The 9864-nt window shown below is 45.2% G+C and overlaps 1 long non-coding RNA gene across 1 annotated transcript; it reads right to left on the bottom strand.

Moving 5' to 3' along the window:
* Positions 1–5902: 5902 nt before the first annotated feature.
* LOC110531345 (uncharacterized) lies at positions 5903–8681 on the bottom strand. Its single transcript, XR_002474651.3, has 5 exons — positions 8593–8681; positions 8016–8073; positions 6934–7065; positions 6614–6695; positions 5903–6526 (listed from the first exon to the last, which is right to left on the bottom strand). It is a non-coding gene; the product is annotated as an uncharacterized LOC110531345 (long non-coding RNA).
* Between the last annotated feature and the right edge of the window lie 1183 nt (positions 8682–9864).

The following is a 9864-nucleotide window of genomic DNA, read 5'->3' as shown; positions in this document are numbered from 1 at the left end:
GTGGGGTTATATCCTTCCTGTTTGGCCCTGTCCAGGGGTGTCCTCGGATGGGGCCACAGTGTCTCCTGACCCCTCCTGTCTCAGCCTCCAGTATTTATGCTGCAGTAGTTTATGTGTCGGGGGGCTAGGGTCAGTTTGTTATATCTGGAGTACTTCTCCTGTCCTATTCGATGTCCTGTGTGAATTTAAGTGTGCTTTCTCTAATTCTCTCTTTCTCTCTTTCTTTCTCTCTCTCGGAGGACCTGAGCCCTAGGACCATGCCCCAGGACTACCTGACATGATGACTCCTTGCTGTCCCCAGTCCACCTGGCCGTGCTGCTGCTCCAGTTTCAACTCTTCTGCCTTATCATTATTCGACCATGCTGGTCATTTATGAACATTTGAACATCTTGGCCATGTTCTGTTATAATCTCCACAGCCAGAAGAGGACTGGCCACCCCACATAGCCTGGTTCCTCTCTAGGTTTCTTCCTAGGTTTTGGCCTTTCTAGGGAGTTTTTCCTAGCCACCGTGCTTCTACACCTGCATTGCTTGCTGTTTGGGGTTTTAGGCTGGGTTTCTGTACAGCACTTAAAGATATCAGCTGATGTACGAAGAGCTATATAAATAAATTTGATTTGATTTGATATTGAGGGATTGATGCACCTTTCTCTCTCCTCCTCATAATTAGGGATTGAGGCCCCTTTCTCTCTCCTCCTCATAATGAGGGATTGATGCCCCTGTCTCTCTCCTCATAATGAGGGATTGATGCACCTTTCTCTCTCCTCATAATGAGGGTTTGAGGCCCCTTTCTCTCTCCTCCTCATAATGAGGGATTGAGGCCCCTTTCTCTCTCCTCCTCATAATGAGGGATTGAGGCCCCTTTCTCTCTCCTCCTCATAATGAGGGATTGATGCCCCTTTCTCTCTCCTCCTCATAATGAGGGATTGATGCACCTTTCTCTCTCCTCCTCATAATGAGGGATAGATGCCCCTTTCTCTCTCCTCCTCATAATGAGGGATTGATGCACCTTTCTCTCTCCTCATAATGAGGGATTGATGCACCTTTCTCTCTCCTCCTCATAATGAGGGATTGATGCCCCTGTCTCTCTCCTCATAATGAGGGTTTGAGGCCCCTTTCTCTCTCCTCCTCATAATGAGGGTTTGAGGCCCCTTTCTCTCTCCTCCTCATAATGAGGGATTGAGGCCCCTTTCTCTCTCCTCATAATGAGGGATTGATGCCCCTTTCTCTCTCCTCCTCATAATGAGGGTGTGGTATCCCAGGAGGTCTACCCCGGGGGATGGTAATAGAGGGGAGGTACGTGAGGCGACGTTGGCTCCCTCTGCTGGGGATACGGGAGCTGGGCACCCCGACGCGAACAGCTAAGTGGAGGTAACCAGAGGAAAGTGCCAACCAGCCGTGGAGGCTAAATAAAAGGAGCACGAAGGCACACCTTGGGAGAGAAGGGAGAGAGACAGACACCAGTTAAGAGAGAGAAGGAAAAACGAGCAAAACATACGTTTTTATTTGATATATTTATTTTCTGTCTTAGTAAAGGTGTTTTTTGTGGACCAAAGCCTCCCTGTCTCTGTGTCAATATCTGCTCGCTCAACCCAACACCCCACGGTTTACTACAAGGGATAGATGCACCTTTCTCTCTCTCCTCCTTATAATGAGGGATGGATAAACCGTTCCCTCTCTCTCCTCCTTATAATGAGGGACGGATAAACCTTTCCCTCTCTCTCCTTATAATGAGGGATGGATTAACCTTTCCCTCTCTCTCCTCCTTATAATGAGGGATGGATAAACCTTTCCCTCTCTCTCCTCCTTATAATGAGGGATGGATAAACCTTTCCCTCTCTCTCCTCCTTATAATGAGGGATGGATAAACCTTTCCCTCTCTCTCCTCCTTATAATGAGGGATGGATAAACCTTTCCCTCTCTCTCCTCCTTATAATGAGGGATGGATAAACCTTTCCCTCTCTCTCCTCCTTATAATGAGGGACGGATAAACCTTTCCCTCTCTCTCCTCCTTATAATGAGGGATGGATAAACCTTTCCCTCTCTCTCCTCCTTATAATGAGGGACGGATAAACCTTTCCCTCTCTCTCCTCCTTATAATGAGGGATGGATAAACCTTTCCCTCTCTCTCCTCCTTATAATGAGGGATGGATAAACCTTTCCCTCTCTCTCTCCTCCTTACAACGAGGGATGGATAAACCTTTCCCTCTCTCTCCTCCTTATAATGAGGGATGTATAAACCTTTCCCTCTCTCTCCCCCCACATTCAGTACCTGGGCTGGGTTTCCCAAATGTATCGTAGCACTGAGATCATTTTAATTCCGTTGAAACTAAAATGTACTAAAGATGATCTCAGTGCTACGATGCTATTGGGAAACCTAGCCCAGAGCTCCAGCTCCATGCTCTGGCACAGCCACACAGCTGGGAGTTGACTAGCGGAGGGACAGAGCTCTGGAGCAACACTACCAGGAGTCGACTTGCGGAGGGACAGAACTCTGGAGCAACACCACCAGGAGTCGACTAGCGGAGGGACAGAACCCTGGAGCAACACCACCAGGAGTCGACTTGCGGAGGGACAGAACTCTGGAGCAACACCACCAGGAGTCGACTAGCGGAGGGACAGAACACTGGAGCAACACCACCAGGAGTCGACTAGCGGAGGCACAGAGCTCTGGCACAGCCACACAGCTGGGAGTTGACTAGCGGAGGGACAGAACACTGGAGCAACACCACCAGGAGTCGACTAGCGGAGGGACAGAACACTGGAGCAACACCACCAGGAGTCGACTAGCGGAGGGACAGAGCTCTGGAGCAACACCACCAGGAGTCGACTAGCGGAGGGACAGACCACGGGAGCAACACCACCAGGAGTCGACTAGCGGAGGGACAGAGCTCTGGCACAGCCACACAGCTGGGAGTTGACTAGCGGAGGGACAGAACACTGGAGCAACACCACCAGGAGTCGACTAGCGGAGGGACAGAACTCTGGAGCAACACCACCAGGAGTCGACTAGCGGAGGGACAGAGCTCTGGAGCAACACCACCAGGAGTTGACTAGCGGAGGGACAGAGCTCTGGAGCAACACCACCAGGAGTCGACTAGCGGAGGGACAGAGCTCTGGAGCAACACCACCAGGAGTCGACTAGCGGAGGGACAGAGCTCTGGAGCAACACCACCAGGAGTCGACTAGCGGAGGGACAGAGCTCTGGAGCAACACCACCAGGAGTCGACTAGCAGAGTACAGTAAATGCGCTCTGGAAGTTTCACATCTTTTTCACAGCATTCAAGTTTGAGCTCAGAAGACCTGAAATTTGCACACTTCCAAAAAATGTGCGTCCGGTTGGACATACTGTCGAATTCTCAACAAAAAAAAACATTGGCGGCAGTTTACGGTAGAGAAAATTAACCTTCAATTCTCTGGCAACAGCTCGTGTGGACATTCCTGCATTCAGCCAATTAAATGCTCCCTCAAAACGTTAAGCCTGTGTGTGTGTGTATCGTGTTGCGTGACAAAACTGCACATTTTTAGAGTGACCTTTTATTGTCTGCAGCACAAGGTGCACCTTTGTAATGATCATGATGTTTTATCAGCTTCTTAATCCATCCAACCTGACAGGTGTGGCATATCGTCTTGGCAACGGAGAAAGGCTCACTAAAAGGGATGTAAACTCAATAACATAAGCTTATTGTGCGTACGGAACATTTCTGGGATATTTTACTTCAGCTCATGAAAACATGGGACCAACACTTTACATGTTATGCGTTCATATTTTATGCGTTCATATTTTATGCGTTCATATTTTATGCGTTCATATTTTTTGGTTCAGTGTAGTTCCACAAGCTTTGCCGTAATCAGGGCATTGCCCTTTGCTCGTACATTTCAACAGTATTGGCATGCTATGGGTCAGTCTGTTCACGGTGAATTACTCTGCCTAGTTTGGTTGTTTTGGATGGTTGCCGGGCAACAGTGAACAGTATCAGGGCCTGGGGGGTTTCCACTGCTCTCGTGCTCACGTCAGTGATTTCGGCAGTGTGGCACATTTCAATGGTAGTTCATGTTAAGCCAATCCGGTGCATGTCCTCATTTGCAAATTCCCAGTACTTGTTACCGACTGTTACGAGAAAGAGCTACAGACAGATAGGGGAAAGGCAGACGGAGGAGCCCTCCCCTGACCTGCTGAGACCTTGAAGGTTTAAGAGCAGAGAGGAGAAGGGGGGCCAGGAAATGAGCTAGATAGGAGTGACAAAGAATTGATACAGGATAGACATGAACGGACGCTCAAGGGAGAATTGGACATGTGGAGAATGAAAGGGGCGCTCCTACATGATGATGTCAGACATAAGGATAATTTACTAATCTTACCTAAATCATTGTTTAGATGGAGATCAATGCAACTGCCACAGCAAAACCTCAGTTGATAACCATTCCCTTTCCATCTGATGGCATTGATACACCGAGGGGAATGGCCTGAATGGTAAAGCTGTTCATGAAGGCAGGGAAACCAGACAATGACAGTTGCATTGATCTCCATTATATGTATCCCCATGTACCCACGAGATCCAGATTACCCCATTCACAGTTACAGGACATTATTATTGCTCGCTACATCACACACGGATGGGACGTAAGGGAAGTAAGAACATGCAATAGGACAGAGAATGCTACAACCGGCAAGACAATGAGGGATCTGACAGATGAAAAGGCTTAGAGTGTGGAGGTATGAAGCTGTGGCCCACCAATTGGACCGGTAGTTGTGCACTAGTGCAGTTTGGCATGCTCTTTACCCTTACCCAGAGCCAGGTAGAAGAGAGAGGAGGAGTGCTCCGTCAGGATCTTTTGACAATAGAGTTTACATTGATAGCATTGGAGTTACCTGATGAGTTCTGGATTGGAGTCAAGCATCTTGTGGTGATAACAGCTGCAACTAGGTTGATGGGATGACAGAATAGAATAGCCTTGGATATGCTACTGGCAGAAAAGGGTAGGGGGTGTATGAGAATCTGAGCAGAATGTTGTAATTTCATCCCCAATGGCACAGCAACCAAGGCCCTGGCTGGGTTAACCACCTCAGCTCATTAATTAGCAGAAAACTCTGGGGTGGATATTTCTGATGAGTTGTTTGACAGTATGTTTGGAAAATGGGAAAATGTGATTAGAGTTGTGGGCAACTTTCACCTGTGTGACTTTCAGTTTTGTGCGGATGTGGTTTGATTCCGTGCGTGAACATTCTCATTTCCAGGACTCGAGAGAGATTGACTCAAGATGGTGAGCTACGGAACGATGCAAAGCTCTGACCAGTGGGATGAAGAATACGGACTTCCAGGCCTAGGAGAGGGCTCGGTCTTTTAATTACGAGGAGCCTGTTTGATGAGACCATTTTTGATGTTTCCTTGTAGATAAAAAATCCTGATAAGAGTCATGCTTCAGGCCTGGAACCGTCAATGTAATTATATATCGGTAGCTGTTAGTTTGATTTTGGATAACAGACGCTTAAAATAGATGTGCTTGTGAGTATAATTAGTCAGTGTGGATTATGGGATTTATGAATAATGACATACATTTAACGTAGGGTAGAATTGTCTTCCTAGTAGTGTTAAATAATGTTTGTTCATTAGGAACGGGTTATGTAGCATAGATCTAGGAAGAAATGAATGCATGTGTGTCGAGAGAGAACATAGAGGTTCATTGACCTATGTTTGAACCGACCTGGCTGTAAATCTGGGGAGAGACCCTCCAGAACTCTAGTATCTGGGGGAGCCTGGAACTGTCAGCTGAGTGGTTATAAACTGGGGTGAGACTCATGAGAAAAATCCCTATGTATGTGCGTAGGTTAGAATGGTGTAAAAGGAATGCATTTATGTATGCACGAGAGAGCTCTCGCAAATAAATCTGGATCTGCGCAGTTGTGAGCTGGGAATTCAGTTTTTTTATTTAAGACCAGAACTTTACAACCTCTGGGTATCAGACAGATAATTGGAATTTATGAACATCGATTACAAAATTACTGAACAATAGTCTTAAGTCACTCCTACTGGTGTGTATACGTGTAATTTGTTAGATACTACTGGGCTGTCAGAGCGAGATGCACAAGCATTTCACTACACCCACAATAAAATCTGCTAATCACATGTACAATGATCAATAGTTGATTTGCAATTACATTGCTAGTGATTAGAGGGCAATAAAGTACCAGGAAGTACAGTAGACTACTCATGACCATCAGCAGCACAATAGCTTGTTAAAGCCTAGTTACCATGACGAAGTGGTCACATGGAATTTGACTGCCTTTATGACACGTGTGGTGATCATACGGGTCATCATAGTCGCCCAAGTCATTCCTCCATGTCCCAGAAACGCTCAGCTAAAATGTTCGGCAAATCAAACCAATAAAGGATGTAATGCAACAATCGTATCTCTGGATCTCTTCATGTATACGGAACGTGAGTCTGCTCCCATAGTACAGTAAAGACAACCCAGCAATGTATTTCGCAGTCTTCTCTTCCAACACCTTTCATCTGCAAGTACCACTACAATTACACACAAAAAAAAAACTAATATTAACATTCAGAACCAGCTACAAATAATTAACATTTAGTGAACGAGAGAGCGTGTACCTGCATGCACATTTGATTGGTGCAGTGCCAGGATGAGTTTCCGGGATAGTCCATCCAGTTCTGGTAAGACACGAAGAGGAACCTACCAGCAGTAGACATGTTTGAAACATTATGCATAAGTCCACAACAAGAAAAATAAACCACAAATGACCTGGTGACATTTTGTTAGTCCCCATGAGGTCAAAATGCTATTTTCAATTGGGGGGGGGGGGGGGGGGGGTTAAGGTTAGAATTAGCAGTTTGGTTTAAGGTAAGAGTACAGGTTAGTGGTAAGAGGTAAGGTTAGCTGTACAAGGCGCTGTTGATGTGCGAGTGGTAACCTGTAGAGCCCCAGTGGTGCTCAGGAGTGTATTCTCCCTGGCAGTCGCACGTGGAACCGTAGTCTCCAGGCGGGCCATTTTTCACAGTATTTATAGGAGGTTCACGGGGGGTCTTGGGTCCTTTCGTAGCATCTGGACACAGGTAACATACATCGTAATGTGGACATAACATTCTGGAAGCGTCGGCTGCATCTGGAATCCCGTACGGGACTCAATATGGGCTCTGGTCAGAAGAAGTTTATATGGAATAGGGTCCCATTTCAGATGCAACTAAGTGGCTTCCTAGATAAATATTGAAGTTCTGTTAGCATCCTCACAGGGGGTCTTGGGTCGTATCATAGCATCTGGACACAGGTAACATACATTGTAATGTGGACATAAAATTGCAGGACATATTCTGGAATCTTAACGCATCCCCTATGGGACCCCATTCAGAAGTAGTTTATACAGAATAGTGTTCCATTTCAAATGCTACCTAGGTACTTCCCAGCTAAATATTGACGTTCTGCTACTTATTTAAAGGGCCCGTGCAGTCAAAATTCAGTTTCTGTCTTTTGTATAACAGCTGATGAAACTAAGACTGTAAATTGTATCCGTGTTATTTCCTGATAGTTAGACAATCCAGTTGAATGATCAAACCATTCATATCAGAATACCTCAGTCCAGCATCTAGATATACATCTCTGGAACTAGAGGAGTGGCAGGTAGCCTGCGGTTAGAGAGTTGGGCCAGTAGTTCAAATCAGTGAGCTGACAAGTTATAAAGAGCCATCTATGTGCCCTTAAGCAAGGCACAAGCTTAATCTCGCCAGTGTCACAGTTGATAATGGCTGACCTCTCAGAGGGTGTCCCATGGAGAACCGATAATGAATAGAAAAACATTTCCAAATCACACCTGTGTATTAACATCTACAAGTGTGTGCAGTCGGCGTATTGTGTTTAATTTAAGGTGTCCCATGGAGTTCCGGTTATGAAACGAAACGTTACAACACCTGCATAGTAATACCTATGTGAAATAGGACAGAGCAGCACCCACTGTTTTCATTAAAATGTTGATGAGTAAGTGGAAGGAAGGTCACTTACCTCCCAGAGAAAAAGCTGTGCTGACAAGCAGAATGACAGTCAATAGCGCCATGATGGTCTACAGAGAAATATATTACATTTAATCAGCTGAGATTGTACTGGATCAGTGGAATGACTGGTGGTACTAGAGAGGTTAAGGAAACCCTGCGTTGGGTACCAAACTTAAGCAACTGCTAAGGCAGCAATTTCTAAATCTGGTCCTGAAGACCCCGAGAACCGAGTTCAGGCAACATGGTGCTACTAGTCGGCCCAAAACTCAGGTATCATTTTCTTCAAACAAATAGCCTGGCACACAGGAATATGTATCCTTCCCAAATGGCTCCTCATTCCTTATGTAGTGAACCATCTTTGACGAGGGTCCACAGTGCACAACATAGGGAATGGGAATCATCCTAGATCTAGTCAGACTACCCATTTACTGCAAAGGTAACTAGTAGTCTATGCTCTTAATTTCAGGGGGTCACTCCACAAAAATGCACTACAAAATGGCACAACTACATAGTGCACTACGTTTGACAAGGGCATTTAGGTAACATTGGAGATGCATATAGTCTATTAAATAATGATGCACTCTCACCTTCTGCACTCTTCCAAGGGATTCACTGGGTGTGTCTCTCTGTTGTCTGTAAGTTATGGTCTACCTCTTCCACCTCTCCTTTTAAAGGACCTGTCACAGGTGTGACTAGTTGCCTCATTAACCCAACGAGAGATCCCGATGTCGGACATTAGTTAGTGGTGTAAAGTACTAAGGTAAAAATATTTGAAAGTACTAATAAAGTAGTTTTATTGTGGGTGTCCTTACTATTTATATGTTTGACAACTTTCACTAAACTACATTCCCAAAGATTATATTTCATTTGAAATATAATTTAATTTTGATACTTCAGGATATTTGTTGAAACTTTCAGACCTTTTCTCAATAAATATTTTACTGGGTGACTTTCACTTTTACTTGAGTAATTTTCTATGAATGTATCTTCACAGGCAGGGAAGAGAGTAGTAGAGGAAGATGGGTCCAGGTTCGAGGGATCCTGATAGGCTCCCTGGGAGAATGACGAGGCCAATAGAGAGTGACAGGAATAAGATGTGTTTCAGCAAGGTTGGTTTCTTAGCATTCATAGCCATGGTTATCAACTGGTTATCAACATAAATAGAACATAAATGACAGAGAAAAGAGTTACAAGGTGTGATGAACGATAGTGTCTCGTTCTCCCAGGCTGCCGGCCTGCTGCAGGACAAAGCCCACGCAGTAGGACTCAGCCCTCGCACTAGGATTCAGTCCACCCAGTAGGACTCAGCCAACCTCATAGTATGATTATTCATGTAATGCTTTTGTTATGAAATGATATTTTTATTTTGAAAATGATCTTCCCCAAACGTGAAACTCATGCGCTGCATGTTCATGCCAGTTAGGCTCTACACCCATTGTAAAAAGGTTATTTGGCCACTTCAGTTGTAATTCAAATGCAGCCAGGTGGTTAAATGGCATAGTTGTATTCATGTATATCCACTAGATGGCACTGTCCCTTTAAGAGATTCACGAATAAGGTGTGCAAGCAGTTATGGGATTGTGTGGAAGAGTAAGCAATTACACTGGAGAGCTACTGAAATCCATCGTGGGTCCAACGTTCCTTTGGCTTGACATGGGGATGTTAGCTTCTTGCTAGCTGAATACCAGTGCTCTCAGAGACATGTTGTGGAGTTAATCATTACATTATTTAAAGCTGCTGTGTGGGTGACGATCTACTGTTCCGTGTGGGGTTAGGGTGTCACGTGGGCAGTGTGTTTAAAGCAGAGACACTACTCAGATTGATTTTATGCACTTTAATAACAGATGTATTTCACTTGA

This window comes from Oncorhynchus mykiss, chromosome 9 (genome assembly GCF_057628025.1).
Source record: "Oncorhynchus mykiss isolate SJ-2025 chromosome 9, ASM5762802v1, whole genome shotgun sequence".
NCBI classification, from domain to species: domain Eukaryota; kingdom Metazoa; phylum Chordata; class Actinopteri; order Salmoniformes; family Salmonidae; genus Oncorhynchus; species Oncorhynchus mykiss.
This window is presented reverse-complemented; position numbering and strand designations above follow the sequence as displayed.